The sequence below is a fragment of the Lissotriton helveticus genome, chromosome 7 (assembly GCF_964261635.1).
Source record: "Lissotriton helveticus chromosome 7, aLisHel1.1, whole genome shotgun sequence".
Lineage (NCBI taxonomy): Eukaryota > Metazoa > Chordata > Amphibia > Caudata > Salamandridae > Lissotriton > Lissotriton helveticus.
Window position 1 is genome coordinate 1320919740 of NC_136068.1, and position 27628 is coordinate 1320947367.

The 27628-nt window shown below is 46.7% G+C and overlaps 1 long non-coding RNA gene across 1 annotated transcript; it reads left to right on the forward strand.

Annotated features, from left to right (window-relative positions):
* The first annotated feature begins 9467 nt into the window (after positions 1-9467).
* LOC144767388 (uncharacterized) lies at positions 9468-27421 on the forward strand. Its single transcript, XR_013598184.1, has 3 exons — positions 9468-9559; positions 26662-26713; positions 27319-27421. It is a non-coding gene; the product is annotated as an uncharacterized LOC144767388 (long non-coding RNA).
* The last annotated feature ends 207 nt before the right edge of the window (positions 27422-27628 follow it).

Below are 27628 nucleotides of genomic sequence, written 5' to 3' on the forward strand. Positions count from 1 at the left end.
GTGTGTGAGTGTGTGTGAGGGTGAGTGAGGGGGGTCCGGGTGTGTGAGGGTGAGGGTGTGTGAGGGTGAGGGGGTGAGAGGGTGAGGGGGTGAGAGGGTGAGGGGGTGAGAGGGTGAGGGGGTGTGAGGGTGAGGGGGTGTGAGAGTGTGTGAGGGTGTGTGAGGGTGTGTGAGGGTGAGTGAGGGTGTGTGAGGGTGAGTGAGGGGGTGTGAGGGTGAGAGTGTGTGAGGGTGAGGGGGTGTGAGGGTGAGGGGGTGTGTGAGTGAGGGGGTGTGTGGGTGAGGGGGTGTGTGAGTGAGGGGGTGTGTGGGTGAGGGGGTGTGAGGGTGAGGGGGTGTGAGGGTGAGGGGGTGTGAGGGTGAGGGGGTGTGAGGGTGAGGGGGTGTGAAGGTGAGGGGGTGTGAGGGTGTGAGGGGGTGTGAGGGTGTGAGGGGGTGTGAGGGTGAGAGGGTGTGTGAGGGGGTGTGAGGGTGAGAGGGTGTGTGAGGGTCAGTGAGGGTGTGTGAGGGTGTGTGAGGGTATGTGAGGGTGAGGGGGTGTGAGGGTGAGGAGGTTTGTGAGGGGTCAGGGGGTGTGAGGGGGTGAGGGCGAGTGAGGGGGATGAGGGTGTGAGGGTTAGTGAGGGTGAGTGTCTCCAATGAATGTCGCCTTCTTTGAAAATGTTCAGTGCTGCAAATAGAGCATGCCGCCCTAATTATCACAGCATGAGGCCCCAAAGTGATAATTATCACAGCATGCAGAGAGCCGCCCCACACTGCTGGAGCACTCAACTGCACATTAATTATAGTTGAGTGCTCCAGCAGCCTGGGGCGCCTGTTGACATGCTGTGATAAGTGGGTCTCCTGCTGTGATAATTGTTGCAGCGCCTGAGGAAGTGGAGACTCCTGCTGGGATAATTGGTGTTGTGGCCTCAGGAAGTAGAGTTTCATGCTGGGATAATTGGTCTGGCGGCGCCTGACGTCCAACAAACGTGCACAAGCTGCTCAACCTTGAAGCGCGTTCACAGACCTGGGTCGGCTCGTGCCCAGGTCTGTATCGGGCTCGTTCACAGCTGTTACTCCCTTGACAGGGATGAAGGCGGCTATAAGTCTCGTTGGCGGCAGGGCTTCGCCCTGCAACGCCAGCGAGACCTAAAAAGAGAGACTTACAGAGCAAACAAACAGACACCCCAGCACTTGTAAGGGATACAAGCTCCAGAGAGAAGGCAAAATCCAAATATGCCCCTGTAGGATGATGGCTCTGTTTGTTATATTATCACTAGATGGTAATATCATGCTCATAGTCCAGGGGTTCCCCAAAAGTGCACAGGGCTCAATGTAAAACCCAAAGTGTTCTATTAGTGGTAGTGTGGGTGTGCAGCCTGAGGTCTAACACAGAGGAATGTAAGACATTTATTGCAACACATGATCAATAATGGACACATGACTCAAGAAGGAGACCCCAACCCATTTTATAAAATTATACTTTGTTAGTACTATATTTAAAGACCCAGGTCTTTGCAATGAGGTGAGTAAGTTTTTAATTAAAAATACTTGTCAGGTTTCCTTAGTTTGACAGTGCAAATTTCAGAGCAGTTCAATATTATCCTGTGGAGGAAAACAATTGTGCCGTGTAACAGGTATGTATACCACTTACAGTTCCAGTCCCATCGTCAGGGGTCGCAGGCCAACACTGCGGGCAATGTTGGTCGTCGGGGACTGGGGACACCCAAGAGGTGCGGAATTCAGTATTTGTCCAGAGGTGGTCGAAACCGGTAATGAAATTTATCCTTGCGGTCCGCGGAGAGCAATGAAGCAGGTCGATTTCAACAGACTGCCAATACGGTTACAGACGCGGGTGGCTGCTGTCAATCAGATGGAAAAGTGGTCAACCAGGCAGGGACAAGAGGGACAGAAGGAGGCTGACAAGGCCACTTGCAGGAGGGTATGTGGTCTTGGGCCAAGGGTTGGGCACAGCTCAGGTAATTGGGCAGAGAGAATCCCTCGAGGTCGTGGATGCCATCCTGCTTCGAAGTGTTCTTCAGACTGGATAGAGTTGTGTTGGCACACGTGCCATTCCTCTACCACTGTGGTCATTGAGTTCTTTGGTAACAGTGAGTCATGTCGACCCTAGGGCCAGTCCTCACCACCGTGGATCTGGTGCCAGCGGGTGCCGTGGACTAGAGCCTCTAGTCCGAAGGAAGGTTCTAGGTACTTTGGTGAAGGTTGAAAGGTCTCCAGGGTTTCTTGGAGGCCTTGCAGAGATTCTGGAAGAACATCAGATGGCAGGTCCAGTCGGTGGGGTTCTTGCCGGCGTTTGTCTGCAGTGGCTCAGTTCATGTTCATTTCAGTTCCTGGTCTGGCAGCGGTTGTCTTCCTTCTACTTCTTTGGTCCGTTGAATCTGAGGGCCAGGTCTGGGGGAGCCACGTAAATGCTAAAGTTAGAAGGCGTTTTAGGGCAGCAGGAGATAGAGCCAATAGCACCCACCTGGGGTGACTACACCCTCTATTTTGTCACCCTCCTGTGGCAGGGGGTATAGCTCTAGCCCTGATTATAGGGGTCCCCCTTCTTCAAGATGGCGGGGACTGAAAGTTGTGCTTACCCTTTAGGGGTGGGGTTGGCAGAGGTGGGCACGACTCCTATCTTTTTTAATTTTACCACCAGTTTTCCCACCCAATAGGGGGGTGTAAACCAGGGACATCCATCTGCTGCAAGCAGCTGAGGCTGGGGGTCGCATTTCAAAGGTTGCAGGCTTTTGAAGCTTCCCCCTTCAAGCACTGGCACATCCTGGGGGAGAAGGCATGACACCTCTACCTAGATGTGCATTGTTTCTGGTCCCAGAGAGCAGGAGCTCTCTACCCAGGAGTCCAGAAACATGTCTGGTGGTGGCTGGCTTCCTACAGCCGGTCAGAGACCACACCAGGGTTGATAGCAATTCAGGGGCAGCTCTAAGGTGCCATTGAAGTACATGGTACCGTAAATCCCACAGTGGCATCAGTATATAGTTTAGTATCAAACACTCCTGTATTGAGTGAAGCCATCATGGTGCTGAAGACCTCGAGCTGTCGAGTTCTCAGCCCATGCACTCTATGTGGCTGCACTGGCACTTACAATATTATGAAATGCTGCCCAATATTGTAGAGGCCTATCTGCTCATGCAGATTTGCCTTTACCTGTAGAATAGTGCACTCTGCCTTAGGGCTGTGAGGCCTGCTAGAGGGGTGACTTACCTATGCTGTCAGGCAGTGTTGGCTGCCATGCCACCCAGGCAGGGTTCCATGTTGACTGTTGTTTTCTTCCTCACGGGGCAAGCAGGCTGCAAGGGTAGCGGCATACTCTCAGTGAGGGGGGGTCCTAAGAGACCCTCTCCAGCCCCAACCTCCTAGGTACCCAGGGTAGCATTTACTAGGGACTAACAGTGGCCAGAAGGACCAATTGAGGTTTGTTTTAGGGAAAGAACACTAGTATCTTAAACCTGGACAGCAGGGACCCAGTACACTACAGTCAAAGTTGCATCAAAAGCCAGGCAAAAAGTATGTGGGGGTACTGCACCAGAACCCCATTTTCTCACAGCCCGCTTCCACAGAAGTTGTTTGGATTGATCATAAGACTAAATTATCCCCAGGAATATAAGCAGGTGTATAGAAGAGGTCTTCATAGAATGTGTAAATGGCCTTAATAAGTAACAACAATGTATAGAGTTTAGGCTGAGTAAGCTAGATTTGAACACTTCCTGCTTCAGGTGCCAAGGTATACCTTGTTTCATTTAAAAGATCGACACAGTGGTATCAGAAAAAGGTGACCGACACGCGTTAATTATAGCCATGTCTTTACGATTTAATTAAACAGTAACAATGTGTTTGTTTGGTTAGAGTCAGGAAGGAAAGCATTTTCCAGGAACAGATATGCAAGGTATGTCATAAATTGGATTGACATTTCAATATGTTAACACTAAATATGTCATTCTTGCATTGTGACTGGCAAACGTATGCCTCAAACAGTTCTTACTAGATAGTAGTTGCAACATTAAGTGATGATGTATATGACAGCCTTTGAAAATTAGTTGGGTTCATCAATTAATATGCACCTCGCTTCTCCCAAGAGCAAGTTACTAAAATCGATGAAGAAGACCTCAATTACTAAACTCAGCTCTGTGGTGAGGCAGGCAAGTAGCTGGGTTGTCATATACACACAGACTATCAGGCGCCATCACAAAGGAATGCAACGGGAAGGGTGTGTGCGATTACCACAGTAATCGCTTCCGCTAAACACAGGTAGAGAAACTGGCCTGCTAGGACCATCCACCCATTTAAAGAAGAAGCTGACCCCTCCTAATAGCAGCCAACCCTGACCTATGTGGCTAGCAACAACCAATGTTCCCTCTAATTTCTTTCCTCTGTGTGCGGCAGTGGAGGGTCTCTGTGCACTGCAACCATGGCTATGTGCGCCAGGAACCAAACCGTGCGTGTCTGCGGCGCCAAATGGCACTCAAAACGTTTACTTTAAAAAGTGAAAAGATTGTGCATTTTCACACATACAGAGCCAAAATAAGGGTCTTAAAGGCAGTTTGCAAATTTATTGTATTGCCTGTATTTTCATTGTTGTGTCTCTGAATGCTGTTGTCTGTCTTCCCCGCTGCCCGTACGTGGTCCGTGCCCCTTTTTCTTCCCTCTGTTCCCCTCGCTGTCCCTGTGCTCTCTCTGCCCAGTCTTTCCTTCTGTACCCCTCACTGCCCGTGTCTCTGCCCAGTTTTCCATTCTGTTCCCCTGGCTGCCCCGTGCCTCTCTGCCCGTTCTGCTTTCTGTTCTTAGCTGCCCCTATATTTCTGTATTCTGTATTTTGCCTCTGTGCCATTAGTTTTTTGTGCCCGTCTGCCCTCTGTGCCACTCTTTTTTGTGACCTTCTGCCCTCTGTCCCACTCATTTTTGTGCCCTTCTGCCTTATCCAGTTCGTTTTCCCCTTGTTTTTTGTGCCTTTCTGCCCTCTGTTCCACTGTGCTTTCCCCTCGTTTTTTGCCTTTCTGCCCTCTGTTCCACTCGTTTTTGGTCCCTTCTGCCCTCTGTCCCACTCGTTTTTGTGCCTTTCTGCACTCTGTTCCACTCATTTTTGTGCCCTTCTGCCATCTGTCCCACTCGTTTTTGTGCCATTCAGCCCTCTGTCCCACTCGTTTTTGTGCCCTTCTGCCCTCTGTCCTACTCTTTTTTTGTGCCTTTCTGCCATCTGTCCCACTCGTGTTTGTGCCCTTCTGCCCTCTGTCCCACTCGTTTTTGTGCCTTTCTGCCATCTGTCCCACTCGTTTTTGTGCCCTTCTGCCCCACTCGTTTTTGGTCCCTTCTGCCCTCTGTCCCACTCGTTTTTGTGCCTTTCTGCCCTCTGTCCCACTCGTTTTTGTGCCCTTCTGCCATCTCCCCACTCGTTTTTGTGCCCTTCTGCCCTCTGTCCCACTCGTTTTTGTGCCCTTCTGCCCCCTGCCTCACTCGTTTTTGTGCCCTTCTGCCATCTCCCCACTTGTTTTTGTGCCCTTCTGCCCTCTGTCCCACTCATTTTTTTTCTTGTTTTATGCCCCTCTTGCCTTCTGTTCCGCTCGTTTACCCAGCCGCTGTGCCCCCTGCGCCCCACCCTCCTGACTACCCACTGTGGCCTTTTGTTTAAATATTGCTGTTAATCGGAGCCCCTTCACGGGCTCCGATTAACATCAATACTCAAACAAAAAGCCACAGTCTGCCCCGCGCTTTAATAACAAAAGCGTAGATACTTTACAAACACAGAGTGTACTTTAGCACACGCTGTGTTGGGAAACTGTCTCTACGCTTTTGTTATTAAAGCGCGGGGCAGACTGTGGCTTTTTGTTTAAGTATTGATGTTAATCGGAGCCCATGAAGGGGCTCCGATTAACAGCAATATTTAAACAAAAGGCAACAGTCTGCCCCGCACTCCCACATAGCCACCAGCCCCCCGCCTCCTTACCTACATTCGTCATGTTCCCGACGCTCGCTTTTTCAAAGCGGCCGGCGGCGCGACTCTGTCGCACGACATCCTGTGTGCGCGCTCCTAGAGAGTCGGTGCGCAGTCATGTAAGGGGAGGTGCGCGCGCCCTAGAGGGAACGGGGGCAACAACCTAAGAACACGCTGCTGGGGGTAACTATATGTACATAATTTAGAAGTGACTTAGTTAAGCATGATGTGAGGACGTTATCACTTTGATAGCGATATCAAGAGTATTGGTCTCTATTTCCATGGGTACATTTTGTTGGCTCTCAATGCCACAGACGTGAAAACTATAAATTAACATCATACATATCACGTTGTTATGTCAATGTGTAAATGATAGCCGTTTTGTAAAGTGGCAGTATGGATACATTTATGCATAATGAAATAAATTAAACCTCCTCTTCATTTTATGAACCTGTAGCCCAGACACTGTGTAGCAGGAATGTGTGTGGAACCCTCTGAGTGACTGCCATGCAACATATGTTAGTGATATATGTGTTGATGATATATGTGTGTGTGTGTACACATATGTTGATGGTGTGTGTGTACGACTGGCATGGTTCGGGCACACAATAAGGCACACTGGCAACGTTGTTCTAGGCCGAGGGATGCCAAGTTGACTATGGAACGTGGTCTAACTTGTGATATTCAGCAAACATTATACTGTGCAATGCAAATCATATTTGTTCAACGATTGCAGGCACATTTTTTTCCTGCCAGACACGATGATGCAGCTCCACTTACAAAGGACACGCATCAACGCTGATTTTGCACGTACTGGTGAAGCAAACTATCCACCCTCATACTTAGGAGTCACTGTCTTTGTCCTCTTAAATATCCGTGTTGTAGCGCGCGTACGAGTTTACGTCAATGTCCCTCTTGCATGTGTATTGTCATATCTGAACTGATGTACCTCTGTAATGTTTATCTATATAATACAATCATGAACACCTCATTTGCAAAGGATGAGATGTGAAGACTCTCTCTGGGGCAGTTGTTCTGTCTCCTTCCTCCAGTCGACGCCAGTTTTTTTTCGTGCAAGACTACTTCTATGTAGGCACGAATCATGTATCATAGTTTTATCAATCGCTGGCAATCGCTGTTTGTTCTGACCTTTTGTTAATCAATTTCAATCTTTCTTTGGTCTATGACATCACATCCGTAATTTAAGTGGGTTTCAGTCATGACAAAAAAGTATGTAGATATGCATAGCGTGTCTACGATGTTGTTTATATTCGCCCTGTTTGTTTATTGTGGTTCTCAGGGTAATTCCTTTTAGATATTCTTGTTATCTTCCTCTCTTTTCTGCACAAATATATGTATGTAAGTGTGTTACCTTTGTTTATATACTTGTGCAAGGAGGTTTGTGTATGGGCAGAGCCACCCATGTTGATTTGTTTTCCACTTTTTGTGATTTATTGTGTCAGACATGCAACTTGATGTGTATATGTGAGTCTATGTTGTAAGTGTTCAGAGTGTCCGTACCTCTCTTTGTCAGCTATTCAATCTATCAATCAAGCAATCTGGATTTGTAGAGCGCAGCAAATCACCAGCGAGGGTATCAAGGCGCTAGGTTCTGGCTGGGCTTAGTCGAAAATACAGGTCTTGAGTCCCTCTCTGAATTCTGGGAGAGTGGCTGAGGTTCGGAGGTAGCGGGGAGGGTCGCAGCAAGATAGGGTAATGAGCGTCCTCGGCTGTAGCTTTGGCAGATATGGGGAGTGCGTGCAAGGCACTGGGTGGTGGAGAGCAGGTGTCTGGTGTGTTGGTGGAAGTTCAGGCAGTGGTTGATGTGTGCTGGGCATCTCTTCTGAATGGGGAGCCAGTGGAGGTTCCTGATGTGGGGACTGATGTTGGGTCATTTGAGAGGTCGAAGATGAATCTAGTAGCCGAGTTCTGTATTATCTGGAGTCTCTTCAGGAGTTGGGTGGGGATTTCTGCATAGAGCATGTTGCCATATTCCAGCCAGTTGGGGGCTAGGGCTTGAGTGCCTATTTCCTGGTGTTGACAGGGAGCCATCCGAAGATCTTTCGGAGCATATGGAGGGTGTGGACGCAGGCGGAGGAGACAGTGTTGATCTGATATGTCATGGTGAGTTTGCTGTTGAGGATGATGCCAAGGTTGTGGGGTGGTCTGTCTGTGTGGGTCCGAGTCCAGAGGGCCACCAGGTGTTATTCCATGGGGAGGTGTTGTTCCCAAAGATTAGCACTCCAGTCTTGTCCTTGTACTCAACAAGTACTTCATCAGTTGTTCTTCATCCAGTCTGCTACAATGGTCATGCAGTTGTGGAAGATTTCTCCTGGTAGTAGTGGGGTCTTCAGAGAGCAAGATGATGAGTTGAGTGTCATCTGTGTAGAATATGATGTTGAGGCCGTGGGTTCTGACGATGTTGACCAGAGGAGTCATGTAGGTGTTGAACAGGGTGGGACTGAGGGATGAACCTTGAGGATTGTCACAAATGATGCTCTTGGGTTCTGAGGTGAAGGGTGGTACGTGGATTCTCTGGGTTCATCCTGTAAGAAAGGGTATGATCCATTTGAGGGCATCTTCCTGGATCCCAATGTGGTGAAGTCACTTACATGAGGGTGTGGTGGTATCCGGTATCAAACGTTGCTGAGAGGTTGAGGAGGATCAGGACTGCTATTTCTCCATGGTCGAGGAGGGTTCTGATGTCATCTGTGGCAGTAATCGGGGAGGTCTCGATTCTGTGGTTGGCGTGGAAGCTAGATTGGGCGGTTTCCAGCAGGTTATTCCTGTCCAGGTGTTGGGTGAGTTGGTGGTTGATGGCCTTCTTGGGCACTTTGGTGGGAAAGAGGAGCAGAGAGATGGGGCTGTAGCTAGTGAGTTCTCCGGGGTCATCAGAGGGTTTAGTGAGTAGGTGTCTGACCTCTCCATGTTTCCATCCATCGGAGAAGGTGGCTGTGGGGATGGATTTGTTAAGTTTGCAGGGTGCCACTTTTCGTGTCTCTAAGGTGTTGGTGGTATTTGTTGAGGGCTGATTTGAATGTGGCTCGGTCTGTGGGAATTTTGCTGAAGCTCCATCTTCTTTGTAGAGGTTTGTAATTGAGCTTCATCGTCCTGAGTTCTGGTGTATATCAACAGGCTTGTATGGTGGAGCTGCTGGTCTTGGCGGGCCTGATGGGGGCGACTCTGTTGGCGCAGTTGGTCATCCAGGCGGAAAGATTCTGGACTGCCTGATCAAGGTTGTTTGCGGAGTCCAGATGGGTGTTGTTGAGGGCGTCCATCAATTGGGTCTCTGTCACTTTGTTCCAGCTGCGGTAGAAGGAGGTGGGAGTCTTAAAGGTGGTGCATGAGGATCCCGCAATGGTGAAGTGGATGATGGTGAGTTTGGTGACATGACTGTACTTGATTCTGTCGCTGGCAGCGAATATCGGTCTGAGTGTGTGTCTTGCGCTGTGTGTGGTATTGGTGACCAGTTAGTTGAGGCTGATGTTGCTTATGCTTTCCAGGCTGTGTTTGCTTCTCTGGGGTCATCAAGGCGGAAGTTGACGTCACTGAGGAAGATGTAGCGCTTGGAGTCAATGGCAAGTGGAGCGATGATGTCGGGGATGACGTAGCAGAAACCAGGGGGTAGGTGCCTTTTCCACACATTTTCATTTGTGCGCTGTATAGTTTTATTAGTAAAATTGAATGTCTGTGCAAATGTAATGGTCATTTCAATTGAAAATGTGTTGTCTGTAATGGTTGTGTGCTACCACACCTTGCATACTCCACTCAATGCAACTCAACTCCACTCTGTACCACTCTACACCACTGCACTCTACTCTTCACCACTTCACTTTACACCACTCCACGCCACTGCATTCTTTTCCACTCTGCACCACTCCACTCTACTCCAATGCACTCTATGTCTCTCTACTCCACTCTGCACCACTCAACTCTACAACAATGCACTCTTCACCACAGCACTCTACACCACTCCAGTCTGAGCCACTCCACTCTATTCTGCACAAGTCCACTATACGCCACTCAACTCTATTTCATGCTGCAGCACTTGCATTCTTGCCATTGCACTCTATGCCTGTGCACTCTACGCTAATGCAATCTACTCTGTACTACTCAACTCTACACCCTTGCACTCTACTCTAATCCACTGTATGTCACTTTAATCTACTCTGCACTACTGAACTCTGAGCCACTGCACTCTACCCTGCTCTACTGCACTTTATGCCACTTTACTCTACACTGAAACAATCTACTCCACGCCTGTGCACTCTACTCCACTCTGTACCTCTGAACTCTATGCCACTCTATTCTGCACCACTGTACTCTACACCCCTGCTCTACACCACTCTACTCTACGCCACTGCACTCTACACAATGAACTCTACACCACTGCACTCTACAACACTCTACTCTGCAACACTGCACTCTCCACTACTGAAATCTATGTCACTCTACTCTGCACTACTGCACTCTATGCCAGTGCACTCTACGCTACTCTATTCTGCATTACTGCACTCTACGCTACTGCGCTCTCCATCACTCCACTCTACGCCACTGCACTTTATGCCAATCCACTCTGCACTACTCTGCGCCAATGCACTCTGTTACTTTACTCTGTGTCGCTGTACACCACTGAGCTCTACGCCACTGTATTCTACAACACTGCACTTGGCACAACTCTACTTTGTACTACTACATTCTGAACCACTGCACTCTACTATGCACCACTCTAATCTGCACCACTACATTCATTGATGCTGCATTGTATTCAGTTGAATGATAAGCTGTTGCACTCAATGACAATATACTCTGCAACACTCTAGACCAATGCACAATCCAGCAGTCCGCTCTACTCCTTGCCACTCTACGCCACTGCACTCTATGCCACTGAACTCTACTCTGCACCACTGTACTCAATGCCACTGCACCCCACACCACTGTACTCTATGCCAATGCACTCTATGCCACTCTACATCATCACTCTATGCCACTCAACTCTGCAACACTGCACTCTACGACAGTCTACTCTGCACAACTGTATTTTATGCCCCACCCTAGAGACATTTGGGCAGCAAAATCCTACCTCAAGAGCACCTTAAGCTAGTGCAAGCGTCCATTTATGCTCACTATTTGTGTTCTGCTGCATTTAGTTCTGTTTCTTAGCACAAAATGCATCTTCACATCAATTTTGGACGCAAGGGTGCATTTTGTGCTAAGAAAATAGCATTTAATGTTGGTGGTAAGTTGGAGAAAAACCCTACCTCAAGAGCATATTTAGCGTTCGCTATTCGTGTTCTGCTGCATGGAGGACTATTTCTTAGTACACAGTGCATCATCACTTCCAGGGTATTTTTGCACTAAGAAATAACTCTAAACGCAGATATACTCTTCTTCCATAATTCAATCTCACTGAATTCTTAGCTAATTCTATGTGATTACGCTACATAGAATCACGCAAGTTATACCCACTCCTTTCAGTTGAGATGCATCAGCTGAAGTGGAATGGAGGTAGTCTCCTGGGCTGTGAAGCCCAGGGAGGGACAGAGAGCTAAAGAGAAGCAGGCCTTCTTCCCAGGGTGCCTGTTAAGTAAAACAAAGGTTAATGTGTGTTATTGGCTGCACTTGTAAAGACTGCTCGGAGGCCAGTATTGCATTTAACTGATGGAGTCACTTACAAAGATTTCATATTTTTGACAGGTAAATCAAAGGTTGTTAGCAGCTAAGTACTGGAGTGTGTGCCTTTTAATGGACACAAATAAAACATGTTTGTACTAACTACAATCTATATATTACTACATTTATATTTTAAAAGCACTTTTATCTTAAAGCTAAATCTTGTTGCGCTTTTGTCTATCTTATACTGTGTGTAATACATTTTCAAAATGATGACTTACATCATTTAAAGTGCTTTCTGTCTCAAGCTGGGACTTCATAGCACTAACATTATAAATGTCACTATTCCACACTGTACTGATTCGGTGGTTCAATGGTTACACACAGACATCTGCAGTGACTGCATTAAACAATAGAGATTTCACAACTTAACATAGTGCATTTCGCACTGTTTACTTTACCTTGCGTTTATTTTTCATCCAAGGAGTGCGCATTATTTTATATGCAAAGACCAACAAAATAGTTACAGAATATTTGTTTGTTTTAGCCACGACTTTGACCTTGCTCCCATTGGATCACACATTCTATACTTTTTAATGCACTTCTACCACTCTGTAAATCCCGCTGCTGTAAAGAAAACATTCACACTCCCTAAAACAATGGGACCTGCTAAAAACCTCACTGACCATGAATGTGAAAGAAAACCCCATGAGGTTTGGGTCCTGTAGCACATCTGGAGTCTCTACCGCTCATGTTGTCACGGTGTATAGGAACAGCAGCTGAAGGTGTCTGAAGAGAAGTGAACACACTCTCCGTGCTGGAGCGTGGAGCTCCTGTTCCCATGATATATGGTGTGCTTTCAAGTGCCTCCTTTGCATGCATGCTTGCATGGATGTTGAATCCTTCAGCTAAACTATTGAAGGGGCACAAGGCCCAGAACCCAACAGATGTTGATGCACGAGGCTGCAGGCGACTCAGTGGTGTAAACTAAAGCTTTGGGGATGAAACCTCCATTCAAATCTTCTATACGCTGCTTGGCAGATGGCTAGTATGTTCAGGGCGAGTGAATCTAAGCATATAGTTTGCTTTGAGCTTTTTGTTCAGATGAGATCACTAGTTGGCATCTTAATATATATTTTTCAAAAAAATGTAGACACTTGGTACAACATGGAAGTCTGTAGTACAAGGTACCCTACAGAAAGAATGAGTACAATACAGCTATCAGCGGGTAAGCTTCACACACACCTGATACACCCCAGGACACCACCATGAATTGTAATATTTCCTCACACACCCACACAAACAGGCACAATTGTGGCAGAAGGAAACATGCATAGTGTGGCTAAATCAATGGCGTGTCGTACAGCAAGGTGAGAGAAATCTGTAGACACAAACCTTGATGGGTGCAGAACGGCAGACAATGGGGCTGAGGAAAGGTTCAAATCAAAGCCCCCAAGTCATGAAGCAAGGAAACACAGACAGCGAGAGGGTGGGAGGGGAGGCCCATAATTGGCCAATGAACGAGAAGAGGTATGACGCAGAGAGCAACGCATCGGGGTCCGAGGAGGTTGCAAGGATTCACTCGGGACAAGCAACCTTCGGCTGGCCTGACAGGCTATGTCCAAAATCGTGGCAAGGCGAGCAAGTGAGCTAGACAGCTAAGGGGTACAAGAGTGGACACTCAAAAAGTAGGAGCTGGTAAGAAGAAAAAGAGTAGGCACAAGTGGTAGCAAAAGTGCACTGTCGAAAAATTGAGTGTTAGTTGAGGGGGTGAGAACCCACCTCAAATAATAGTCACAACTCGTGCCATAGTGAACTACTAAAATCACTAAATAAACATTTGCCTAATCCTTTGGTAGCCTGGCACAAAGCAATCAGGCTTAACTTAGAGGCAATGTATAAAGTCTTTATGCAGTACTCAAGCAGTAACAAAATGAAAAAAAACAACACAAGAAAAATCCCAAACCAATTTTGAGCAATAGAGGATATTGTAGTAGTTATTGACATGTTTAAGATGTTGCTCAGTATGGAACTTAACTCTGTGAGGCTTCCGTACCGAGCATTGTAGGTCGTCAAAAATGTAAATGTACAGGAATTTATATAGCACAAATCACCGAGCCGTTTCTAAGCGCTTGCTTAGGGAACCCGTCCTGGTATTCCCCTGTGAGATAACCCCAGCAGGGTATCCGCAAGGTGAAAGCCAGGCATCCCGCCACGAGGGGCCGTTGTGGAGATTAAGCAAGCTATTGCCCAGAGTCGCAGAGTGTGAACCCGTGAATCGAGTAGGCGCCAGAGCGAGAATTGTCGAGTCCATGGACATTTTAGGACTCAAGACCCCGCCGAGCCAGGAATTGAACCCTGGTCCCGGGCTGACCTCTGCTTCCAGGTCTGCCTCCTCTAACCAGTGAGCCACACTTCTCCACGTCGTCTGAGCCCTGCCTGAGACGGTTCAGAGGCTTGAATAAACCACACTGTTTATCTTACGTGGCTCCTGCATCTGCTTCACTACAGATATTTTAATACATAAATTGACACTAAAATTACAGCAATCCAATATGTAGAACCGGTGATATGAATTATTAAACTCTGAAGAAAAAATAGCGCCAAAAACCACAAAGCTGTAATTGCTGTCATCTGATCTCATTATACAGAGTCAAAGTCAAAAGTTAAGGCTTTTATAGGGAAAAAGTGGTAATTGACAAGAAATTGGAGTGGAAAGCTGGATCCAAAACAGAGCTAGACAATGGTGCATTGCTAAAGAGCAGGGTCCTGGTGCAGTAGATGACATATGTGTTAAAGCTTCAAGCAGGCGAAGTCTGCGGTCCAATCCTGGGAAGGTTTTGACTTCGATTGGATGCTGCTAAAGCCTTCTGCTTTCAGAAGTTGAAACCTTTCTGGAAGTCAGACCTTCTTTAGCTCGGCAAACTGGCCAAGTGAGACTGACAGGTGATTCTGGCTGTGTCAGTTCTTTCAGCAGAAAGTTCATAAAAGATTTCTAAGCCCCACTTCTTGCAGTTTGGCGACAGGAGGAGTACACTCTGACACCAGGCAAGGGTCCAGGACCTGGGGGGTACTACTTGGGAGTTAGGACTCATTCCAATAAAGGCCAATAGAGTCCATGTTATGTTATGTTATGTTATGTTATACAAGGATTTATAGGGCGTGCAGCTACTCAACAGAGTATCCCAGCGCTGAGACAAAAAAGTTGCGGATGCCAGATAAAGGGGTGGGGGGAGGGGTTGGGGGGAATCCGGCCCGAGTGTGGAGAGCTTAGCCTGCTTGTTGAAACAGCCAGGTTTTCAGTTGCTTCCTAAAAACCAGTATGTTTGTGATTTGCCTAAGCATGGCAGGTTGAGTTGGAACTGGTTAACTGGGCAGTTACAGAGAGACAGGCCTCTGGAAGCTTGTTGTGCCTCTTTTACTCAAACAGGAGGTCAGTCAACTAACACTTGGAGCCACTTCTGGAGTTCTGGGTTCAAGGCACACAGGTCCAGTCTTTTCTTCAGACAGCAGGATAGTCCTTCTGATTCTTCATAGTTGCAAGAGTGCTCCGAGGAGAGGTCTGCAAGGTCCACTAGTATGCCCAGTGACAACATGTGGGAGGAGGGCAAATCTTTATCCACTCCTAAATCAGTTCCGGTCAGTTTGTCCCCTCCCACTGGGTTTGGTGTGACCCTAACGAGAGAGATAAAAGGGAGGCAGCCTTAGGTGTTAACTTCACTTGCCAGTGGCAACTTAGGCACCCTTTGAAGCTCATAAACGGGCCAACCCATCCTGCTGAAGGAAGAACACTTCCCCACACCCAATCCCTCTAGTCCATTGTTGGGAGTAATCCACATCCCACCACTGGAGAGCCATCAGCAGTCATGTGACACTGGAAATTAGCAGAAAGGCCATTTTGGCTTCCGGCAGGAATATGACAACTTGCTAAAAGTGTAACTTCTAAATTTCTACATTGCATTGGCTTTACGATTAAGTTAGATTTTAAACTACTATTAAAAAGAAGCCCTTGAATCAACTTTCTAACTATTGCCAAATTGAAATTAAGTTATATAATTTGTAGTGTAACCCAGTGTTTTCCTATGGGAAAGCCAGTTTTGCCACAGAGAAAAACGAATTTGGTTTTTTTTTACTGCCAGAACATGTAATACATAATATAAACATGTCCTACTATTTAAATACAATGCCCCCTGCCTTACGAATGTGTAGGGCCTAGCATAGGAATAACTTATAAGTATTAAAAAGGGAGGTTTAGGCTTGGTAAAAGGTTTGTTTTGCCAGGTCGATATTGCACAGAACTGTACATCCAGGATGCATTGGCAGGCCTGGAGACATATTTTACTGTGCTACTTTAGTGGTTGGGTGGCACAATGAGTGTTGCAGCCCACTGGTTGCATTTAATTTACAGGCCCTGGGTACATGTGGTACCATATCCCAGTAACTTACAAGTAATTGAAATGTGCCAATTAGGGATATATCAATTCTGACTTTGTTAAAGAGGCGAACACAAGCACTTTACCACTGGTTAGCAGTAAAGTGTGCGGAGTCATATTGCCTGCAAAACTGGGGCAATATCACACAAAAAAGGATCATTTTAAACAGGCACCAGAAAAAAAGAAGGAGGTGGGTAAAAGCAGCGACGCTCCTCCACTAAGGCGGAGGATGGTCGCCCCACTGCATTTTGAGCAGTGAATAAAGGAAAACTAAAATGATAACAACACTATGTTATCATCATTTTATTTTTCTGGTTTAAGGGGTGAGCGGGAATTGGCTGTATCACAGCCATTAAGGGAAGGAGTGGTGGGCACTTAAGTGCACATGACTGTTTGGCCATCCTTCTTGGGTCAGCCAAACAGCCATGCACACTTTTTATGTTCCTCACCAGGCTGTTACCCTTTGTGCTATCCTCCAAAGCAAAACACATAAAACAAACATGCAGTTCTACAAATCCTGCTCCTAGATACTGATCTAACCCTCTTTTACAATGGATCACATTTCTATATGTGGTGCTTAAAGTTTTTCCTCTGGCTGTACCTTCCACAGCGGTCCCCATTGCAAGTTTCTTGGAATGGTTTCCCCTAGGAGGGCAAATATTCCAGACAACTACGAGTGGGTTAGGGTTTCCAGAACTGAAGTACTAGAATTACCATGCCAGGCTTATCTGGAACAGATCTGCACTCAGTAAAACAATGGCTGCTGAGTAGCAGGAGCTGTGAGCGGAAGCACAGCCTGACCTCTGCCAGGCATCTCCAACACCATTGGTGGAGCAGACGACGGATGCTCCCCCTTGCCGGGGCCACGGCTTAGCATGGCCAATGACAGCCTCCCATCTGCACCCACCGTCTGCGGTGCTGACTCGCAAAAACCCGGCGCCTGCTGTGATTTACCACTTGCATAAGGCAAGTGATGAATGGGAACGATAATCAAGCACATCATGCCCAAATGAATCCAGTAATTCTGCATGTAGCTGGTTTTCCCACGCTGGGATGATTAACATTTGACCTTCCATTCTAAGAAGGTGAACAGGACATTTGCCTAAAGAGGATCAATACACCACAATTTCACTGGATAAACACTTTACCATTGCAAGTACTTTTGTTTGACAAAGCAATCATTTGTGAGGCATCCAGCCACTTCATGCTTTTGCGTCTACTTGCTGTAATATACCACCCAATGACGTTTACCTTAGTGGTGCTTAAGTGCCACCATGCCAAAAAATAAACATCTATTGTGGTTCATGAACGAAAATGTAGTAAATCATCCTTTAGGTAGTTTTCCTATGATTAGTGTGGTAGATTTGTAACATGTTCAAAATTAGCACTGCCTGTGCTATCAGGGGTTTGGAGGAAAAGAACAACAATACCTCTGCAAAATGATTTTCACGGTGCATCACTAGACACAATTTTTCATTGGGCAATGGTAATTCAATCCAAGTGTGGAAATGATTTCTTATCTCAGGGTAAATAGCAGGTGGCACAGAAGGGGCAGATTAAGACCTTTAGAGGCCCTAATCACTTAAAAGATTTTTGGTGCCCCCATATATATCTAATGCAAAATATGAACAATAATAAACACTAAAATAAAATGTTATTTTTCGAAATGGATCAAAACTTACAGTAAGATGTATATGGGGCAACTGGACCCAACGTCAGGGGGGCTAAGTCTCCCACCCATGGCTGACTCTAGCGCTAGTGTCAGCTTCTACAACGGTCTTTTTTGGTGCTCTTCTCCCCCATATCCTCCTTCTCCATGAATTCCCACACTTCCACTCTCCATAGCCTCTCTCTGACATACATTTAATTTTTTATAGTGCTACTCATAGTTCACTCACACTCAGTTCTGTGATATGCATTGCACATGTTCTTTGCAGCAGGCCCATTAACCGTCCATGCTACTTTAAAATGAACCAAAACTGCAGCTAGGCAAAATTTTGAACTCTCACTAGTAGGAACACTAGTCACCAGAGTTACCTTGATATTTTAATTGATGCCTGAAATTACCTGATGCACAAGAAAGTTCATGTGCTTTTAAATCAAAAATTATTTTTAAAGACAGCGCCCCCTCCAAAGTCATCACCAGGAATGACTGCACCAGCCGTAAAGCCTTTAAGCCAGTCCTGCTCCCAGCAATTGGGGCAGGACACGCTTTTCCAGAAATGGGGTGAGAGCTAACCTCATACCCATTATATGAAGAAAAATCTATGTCAGTGGTCAGGTGTGATACTACCCGCAAATTCCAGCAAGCAAAACAAGTTAACAGAGTGTTAGACCTGGCATCCTTGGCGTGGTGTTCCCTGACTTTTTTCATCTACCCCCTGTGTTTTTGATGCAATGCTGGATTTAGTTTTTGCTGGCTTAGATGCGTTGGGCACTTTGCTACTGCTGATCAGTGTCAAAGTCAAGTGCTCCCTGTGTAAATAGTGAATATGATTGGTTCTCCCTGATTGCCATATTTCATTTACTAGTAGGTCCCTAGTTAAGTGTACTAAGTGTGCCAGAGCTGGTAAATCAAATGCTACTTGTGGGCCTGCAGCACTGGTTGTGCCACCCACATGAGTAGCCCCAAAGAGATGTCTCAGGCCTGCCACCGCAGTGCCTGTGCGCAGTTGCTAACTGTCAATTTGACCTGGCCAGTGTACCCACTTGCCAGGCTTTACCCTTCCCTTCTCTTACACATAGGACACCTCTTTAGTATCCCCAGGATATCCCTCTGAGCAGGGTGCAGTGTATGTAAAAGGTAGGACATGTACTGATGTGTGTACCATGTCCTGATAGTGAAATACTGCCAATTTTGTTGTTCACTATTGAAAGGTTATCTTGCCCAAAGGACAGAATTGGGAATGCTGTCTAACATGTTTACCTGCATATCTTCCCATAGGAGCGAGATGGAAAATTGGAGTCTGGTATCCCTGAACTCAGAATTTAATAACACATCTTTTAGTGAAGATGGTTTTTAAATTCTGTGTTTTCAAATAGCACTTTTAGAAAGTGGCTCTTTTCTTGTTCAACCTTTCTAAGTGCCTCTACCTGTTTGTGGATTGACTGTCTGGCTTGAGAGTGACAGGGGCTGGGGTGGCTCCAGGAGTCTGGGTGAGTCAGCACTAGGCTGAATAGACCGATCTGCATTTGTAGTGGTGGTAGGAGTAGCACCTGGGCCTGAATAGGGCTGTGCCTGCCTTCCACAATGCTGGCTCCACCTCCTGTGGTGCATCTGAAGACCCTGGCCCACATTCACAAAGGAAGAAGTTCTGCACTGGCAGAGTGCACCCAGAACTGGTTTGAACTGGGTCCAGGACCCCCTTATACCTAGAGAACAAATACTTTTGGGGTATAAATGTAAGAGCTGAAACCCCTGTAAATCAGACTACTTTGTTTTAAAGAGGAACCTCTGCCAAAGAAGATCAGCTGAAGAAACTGAGGAGAAGAACTGCCCTTGCTGTGTGTCTGGGGCTGGTCTGCAGTTTGTTGTTTGTACTAAGGAGAGGGTAAGGGACTTTGCTGTGGGCTGTGTCCCCCCCACTTGCAACAAGGACTTTGCTGGTGCTGGGTCCTGAAGAAGAAGTCTCCAAGGGCCTGAGAAGAGCTCCTATGCGGAAACTCAGGGATATAAACGTTTCCAAGACCATCATCAAGCTGCTGTGTGTGTGTGTGTCTGCACCCAGCCTGTGGCTGTCGTGAAGTTACCAGTGCTTCAAATCCCCGGTTTGCCCTGTGATGCTGTGTGTGTGTGTCTGCACCCATCTGTGAGAACCTTCGTGCCCGGTCACCACCGCGACCCGAGTCGTCAGCGAGATTACTATCACAGGAAGAGAAGGCTGTGTCGTGATCGTCGGCAGCAAGACATTTCCTGCAATTGGGACGCTTTCACGAGGCAGCGCTGCTGTGAAGGGAGCCGCCCAGCGGAACATCATTTCCGAGTCGGAGAGTGAAGCCACGCTCGAACCAAGAAGGGCTGTCCCGATCCTCCCTGGCCACATTATTGAGGGGAGAGCCCCTGTCCGAGGACTGCAACGAGAAAGTGACCTCTGAAGGTAAGGCTCGGATCGAAGATGGGAGCCTGTGATCGAAACTGCTACGTGTTGCATTGCTCTAGGCTGGGTGGGGCTCTGCAGGGAGCTGGCGAGTGGAAATCTGCCAACGGCACTTCCTTCCCAGGCTTTCCAAACGTGCCATACTTGCCTGGATGAGACTCACAATACCGGGAGCCTGTTTTAAGCATTTGTTTTGGTCCCAAGGGGACCCAGGAGCACGTTTCATAGAGGCTGACAACGGAAGAAACCTCGTGTGGGCAAAGTGGCATTTAAGTGCCAGAGAGGCACTACGCACCGGTGCAGAGTAATTTGTGCTGACAACCGGACGTTGCAGGCACTTAAGAGATCAGCGCTAGTGATATTTCATTTGATGGTTAAGAGAGATGCAGTCTCAGCACACGTTTTCCTTTTAACCATGAGCCTGAACTGTTAATCCAACAATATTTTTCTAAAGAAGTACAGAACCTACAGGAGAACATTTAAAAGAACAGATTCATTGTGTATGTTGGAAGTTTTGTCGTTTTGGTCTTGCCTAATTAGATAAAGATAACAACTTGTGTGATTTCATTTTGTGGTGTTTCACTATGTTACTGTGGGTGTTGGTGCAAATACTTTACACATTGCCTTGGGGATAAGCCTGTCTGCTCGTGCCAAGCTGCCAAGGGGGTGAGCAGGGGGTATCAACAGTGTGTTCCCCCCTTACCCTGACTAGAAGCAAGGGTCCCTATTTGGTCAAAGGCACCTAGCTCTGCCAACTAGAGACCCCCATTTCTAACACAGAATAATTGCAGATGATTTAAGGGAATGTAGACTTCTCCCCTGAGAATTTTTTTGAAACTTTTGGGATCACATTTGCTAAAAGCTGCAGACCCTTATGGGCAATCATCAAATAATCCAGAACGTTCATGGTTCTTGGGAAGTCTGGCCTTTCCTAGGAGTAGATCTTGTTTTTTTCAAATGTCTTACATCAAAAATTACTTCAACTATACCAAGGTCATCATTTCTTCATGGGTGAGCCCCTTATGCCAAGGAGTACGTTCAATAGGACAATGCCAGAAATTTACCATGGATACTTCAGCCATAGCCATGGGGACCTTTAAAAATTCCCTCAGGTATACAAGGTCAGCATTTTGCCATTGACACATCATATAAAATGAGTACTGGAAATCTTATGACAAGGGTTACCTCAAATATCACTTCAAACATGTTGCTATGATTCCCCCATGTGCTAAGAATTAAGTGCATCATATAAGGGCCTTCGGCCAGGTGTGGTGGTGTGTGTTCTGTGTCCCGGCTGCTGGGTATGGCAGGGCTAGCGGCTTTCTCAGTTAGACAGTTCCAGTCCCCACATCCAATGATGGTGTCTTAATAGAAGCATGTCAGGGCCAGCAATTTGCCATAGGTAACACCTCCCATCCATTTTATATTAGTGCCCTTGTCCATAAGGCAAGAATAGCCTCCAGTATTCCAGACCAGCAGCACATTTGCACGCCTAACACTTCTACACTGTCACACACACATTTTCTATCACACACATTCTCACGATATATCTCTTGCACTCTTTGGTACGTTTGTACTGTGACACTCACACACAGACATACTGCCACTCACACTTCCATTAGTCAATCTCTTTTTATTGTGTTAGAAAAGCTTGCCCTGCTGCTTCTGCTATACCTGCCTTGTCTTTTAGTAAAGCGTAATAACAACATATTCTCTATACGCTATTTAAAAATAATAATAATTGCCTTGTCAATGTTTGTTACAAGTATGATTTGAATGAAAAGTACACTCTCTTAAAATAGCTGTATGAGGTTTTTATTTGGTTTCACATGAAGATCAAGCAGTTACAGTATTGGAAATTAACTGATTCATGTTGTACCCAGTAATAGCACAGCACCCAACTCATCTTATGAAATTCTTGACTTCTTCAGCAACAATGGATTTTATCCAGTTACACTTTGCTATTTTGGGTTTTTGAGACCCAACTTACAATGCAAAAAAAGTACAAGTCCCAGAATGAAGCATTTTGGTGAATGGAAAGCCAGGAATGGCTGAAGGTGTTACACGTTCCTCAATACATCACCATACCCCAAAGCCTCAGCCCTAGTCTCCCTCCTCGCGTCATCGCACATTCTCAGTCCACTCTCCCCTCTTGTACCTGCCCTTTTGTTACAGATGGAATTAAGTAGGTATCTAGAACTACGGAAAGAGTAGGTATTCTGTGGGTGCCTTTGTAGAAATATGTGCATATTCATGAGAGTTGTGTAAGTTTTATATGCGTAAAGTAAGAGATGTGCTCATGTAAGTGTTGGGTGATGGTGAATAGTGTGAGTGAGTGGTGATAGTGTAGGGTGAAAATGTGCTGATGTGAGTGTCTGGTGAACTGCATAAATGCAATGTGAGAGGAGAGCCCATGTGAGTGTTGGGTGAGGGGAATGCTTGCGGAGTGCTGGGTGGGGTGAGTCATGTAAATGCAGGGTGAGTGGTGTGCCTGTGTGTTGTGCAGTGTGAGCAGTGAGAGTGAAGGTGAATTGTAAGAGTGACTGCTAAGTGAACGGTGAGAGTCGTTAGTGCAGAGTGAATGGTGTGGCCCTATGAGTTCAGGCCGAATAGTGGCCCTGCGTGCAGTCAGGATAAACAGAGGGTCTGTATGAATGCGTGCTCAGAGGTTTGTCCATGTGAGTGCAGGCTTAGATGAGGAAGTGCAGGGTGAGTGGCGTGATTCCAGAGTGAGTGTTGTGCTTGTTTGCGTGTTTGTATAATCCATATTTATAAAGCGCAAACATATCACCCCTTATGGTTTCAAGGCACTGGGGGCCATTGGGAAGATTAAGTGAGCTATTGTCCAGAGTCACATGATGCTAAGCTGAACTGCCACCGGCATCGGGGTAGAACCATGAGCCCCCACGGTCCGGAGTCAGCCCTCTGGCTGCTGCATCACACCAGTCCCTAGGGTTAGCTGTGTGAGTGACAGGAGTGCCTATGAGAGTGCACAGTGAGTGATGTGACAGTGTGAGAGTAGGGTGAGACGAGCGACTGCGAGGTGAGGGATGTGACATTTGAGTTTGAGTGCGGGTGAAAGTGCAGAGTGCGAGGAATAAATGCATGGTGAGTGATGTGCTTGATTGAGTGAGATTACAGAGTGAGCAGTGAGAGTGACAGGTGAGTGAAGTGTCACATGAATGCAAGGTGAGTAATAAGCTCACGTAAGTGCAGGTTGAACAGTGTGAGTGTATGGTGAGTAGTGTGAGTGAAGTGTGATTCTTTTGTGAGTGCGTGGTGAGCAGTATGCTCATGTGACCTCAGGGTAAGTGGATGGAGAACGGAGAGAGTTTATGGCAAGGGGCATAAGTGCAGTGTGGTGGCTGTGAGTGCAGGGTGAGTGGTGTACTCCTGTGAGCAGGATTGTCGGAGGAGGATGAATTGTGTGAGTACAGGGTAACAGCATGAGTGCAGTGTGATCACTGTGAGTGTAGGGTGAGCGGGGAAAGTGACAATTGAGTGGAATGTCGTGTGCGTGCAGGGTGAGCGGTGTTCTTGTGTGAGTGCAGGGTAGGAGGAGAGTGAATTGTAAGAGTGCATAGTGAATAGTGTGAGTGCAGTGTGATCTCTGTGAGAGCAGAGTGAACATGAAAGTGAAGGGTGAGCAGTGAGAATGAGGAGGGAGTTGTCTGAATACAGGATGTATTCCCAGACACCTGGAGTAACACAGCATTGTATTGACGGCTGGCGTAGGGTTTCAGATATAAATTAAACTATTGCAATTATGGCATCAATCAGGGATGGAGGGTGGAGAAAATAAATAATGTGCTGCTTCTGCAATAAACTTTCAGTCTCTTGATTAGGGTTACCAGCTGATCAGACTGATACTGGAACACCAGTATTTTGATGTCCCAGCCAGTTCAAAAATAAGCAAAACCACCTAAAGGTGATGTTTTTAGTACTCATTTGTGTAAACTTTAAACAGCAAATATACATAGCACTTATATGGCTTCATTAATGATCCATGACTAATAAGTAAAGGAAACAAAGACAGAAAAGTCATGTTACAAATGAATACATAGCATTTTATTTACAGACTTGTTTAGTGTCAAGGCAACACCTTTGCAGACTCCTTAACAACAAATGGCCGGTATTTTTTTCTAGGAAAGGTGGCATCCCTACTAGTGAGAGGCTTTTTCATGAAAATCATTCTCCCACTGTAGCAGTAGAAATAAAATACAAATGTAAGTAATAGGCAGAGTGCAGACCCAGGGACTACAGGAACCTGTGAAAAAACACAAAGCCTCCTTAACCAGTTTACAAAGATATGTAAATGGTCTTTTAAAGACCTGTGAAAAACGTGGTTGTGGCAGAGATAAAACTCTGGACCCTGCCCAGCTGGGCCCACAGCAGCTCAGTTGCAGCAGACCAGGCTGAGACACACAACGGGGAGGGCTTTGTGGGCTGAAGCCCTTTTAGCCCTATGGGCGTTGAGCACCTGAATATGGGAAAAATTGTGCTAATGTTTGTATACCTCCACTCTATTTATAGATTCAGCTGCACCATTTGCAGTTTTGCATGTTCCATGGTAAATGTGGCAATGGAAAATTTCTGTGGTGCCAACTTCCCTTGAGGCCCTAAGAACTGCTTATTTTGCTTAATGGTTAATCCACAGTGATACATTTCTGGATTTTGCCAAAATATATTGCGAGAAAATGCCAAGAATCAAGGCAATAGCTGCAGTCTGTTAAATGCCAATCCTTCATGTCATGCCTCATTTCCAACTTCAAAACTAAAGGGCTGGTTTTTGGTGGAAGTTGGTAGGGCCGCCGCTCGCTATTGCAGCGGTCAGGTGCCTGCCCACAAGCAGGCGGCGGTCTGACTGCCACATTATGATAAGAATGTCTTGCTGGCGGTCAGAAAATGTTCTGTATCATGGCGGCTTGTGCTGTGGCCAAAGAAAAGGGCCACAGCACAAGTCGCCATTCAGTGATACGACCCTGGTGGAGGCGGTGGTCTTTCCTCTGACCTCTGTGGGTCCAATTGCCGTAATTGTAATCCTGCCGTTGGACCGTAGGGCTGTTGGCGGTTGGACCACCAATGATGCCCTGACAGTGGCAGTCCTACCGCCATCATACCGCCATCATAATCTGGCCCCAGGAATCGACAATACGGGGTGCAGTAAGCACCATTACGCACTATTAGATGCAACAGACCTGCTTTGATCTCCCTGAATTACACTCCACTCAACGGTTGAATTCCTGGTTAGCCTGAATATTTCCTCAAGCGCTTTGAGGTCGCTGGTGAACATTTTGACCCTTTACTAAATCCTCCACATGTACTCGGAGACTCAAGGACAGAATAAAGTACCGACACCTTCTGTATAAATTGACAGTAGGGGGACAGAGGGATGACTGTCAGTAACTAGCTCCCCGTTGCAATAGTGTTCGAAGTCCTCACACTGATGTGTGGTGCCCAGTTGGATGGCAGTGGGTGCATTTAATCAGACGCGGGGGTTTGAATAGAAAGTGCCAACCAGCCCCCTGCTTACGCTGCGCAACAGCGGCGACCGCTGGCAAGGAAGAGCAGAGCAAGGGCATCTCGGCGCAGCGATGACGCAAGGCTGCGGTCCTGCCGGGGGAAGAAAGACCTTAGTCATCATTCGCGCGCCATGATTAATGATGCTTCAGAAGTGAGCCTCAAGAGATGGGTTCCAAGCTGTTCGCTTCAAGGACCCGGCCATGGGACTTAGCTCGGTGGAAGCATTCTCAGCGGTTAAAGGATTGGAAAGGATCGAATAAAAGGGATGCTCCGCCAACATGTCCCTAAAAAGAAGTTCAGAGCCAATGGGCTTCTCTTAAGCAGGCTACACCCAGGGGTAGTGCTTTAAATGGGCAGGTACTGGGTACCTGCACTTCTTTAACTTGAAAGGGAGACTGCATGCACATCTCAGCACTGCTGCAATAGATTTACTGGGAGAGTACCAGCACTTCTCAGCAGCAAACAGGTACTCTAAAGAGCGAGTACTCGCACTTACATATTTCCATTTAAAGCACTGCCCCAGGGGCGCATCTGTCTATGGTGTAGCAGGTGCAGTGGCATCTAAGGCCAATGGTCTGTACCATGATTGTTGCGGGTTTTTTTTACCATCCAGCCTGTGGTTATGGGCCCAGGGTACCTTACAGCCCTGCCTGCATCCCAGTGAAAAAAATGCAAGGTACAATCTCTCTTCCCAAAGACATTTTCTCAGAGCTGGCAAAGTGTAAGGTACACTGTATTTTTAGATCTGCACGAGAAGGCCTTTTGTTAACGAAAATATAACTTAAGATTTGAACGGAGATAAGTCTGTGAGACCCTTTAATGACTAGATTCAGTGCTTAATTTGTGCCCATGGTTGCAGGTGATGGCCACCAGGGCCAGACAGCAATTTATTCCACCGAGCATTTTCCAACCAATGGGCTGGAGCCCTTGGAGTCTGGTTTTGAGAGTCCAGGGCCGCTCCTGGTGCCTCTGTCACTTTCCGCAGCTCTCCGAGGTTAATTGTTGCAGGTAAAGGGAGGCTTCATTTATTTATTTATGTATTTATTTATTTTATTTATAGAGCGCAACATTTATCCCAGAGGATGTCACGGCGTTAAGGATTGCGGTAACAGGTAGGTGAATGAAGTTGAGGGGCCAAATCAGACCGGGCTCGGCATAGTCACACCGGATGACGCGTACACATCACATCCGGTTAGACATAGGGGCAGGACGCACAAGCCAGCGTCTCCGCTGCCTTCCTAATGGACACCACCACAACATACAAGGGAGTGGTTGATGTACCACGCAGTTTTCTAATACACACGGTAAGGAGTAGCGGGAGGGGGTACAGCAGTTCCAAATAGTTTTGAAGTGACGTGCATGCACTCTTAGAGTGGTGCACAGGCGGCACCCCAGAGGCATAGGTCCTGTGGCCCCAATCATGAGCATTTAATCTTTAAATATGTCTTTTTAACATACTAGAAATCCGCGATATAGGCGGGCGGATTATTACGGATTACCACAAATTTTGGTGCAGTAGTTAACAACGGGCAGAAATGGTAGAAAAGCCCCACTTAACTATTTCTAGATAACCATTTTAAGACTCAAGTTGGTTGCTGCGCCGTTTTAATGAATACACTTAGAGTGGGTGGCACCGAGAGATGATGATGACATGGGTTTAATCAACAATCATTAGGATGACGGGCTGATTTTAACAGTAGAAATGTTTTCTCCACAGACTCGCGATGGAGGAAGGGGATAAAGACCACGACAAAGATCACGGAAAAAGGGTCACCGGTGTGCCCAACAAGGGCACCACAGCGGTAATCGTGTGAACCAGTATGTGTGAAGGGGATTTACCACCTCGGGATGTACTATCTGTTGTCTTTGTTTTTAAATTGTGTTCTCCAGATACTCATTGGCTGTTGAAATCAAAACAGAAAGGTGAGAACTGACCCTTACCCTGAAGAAATTGGCAAACATTATTAAAGGCAATGAAACATGTTGGCCCTTTATACAGTTAGAAGGCAACTGAGTGTCTTTTAATT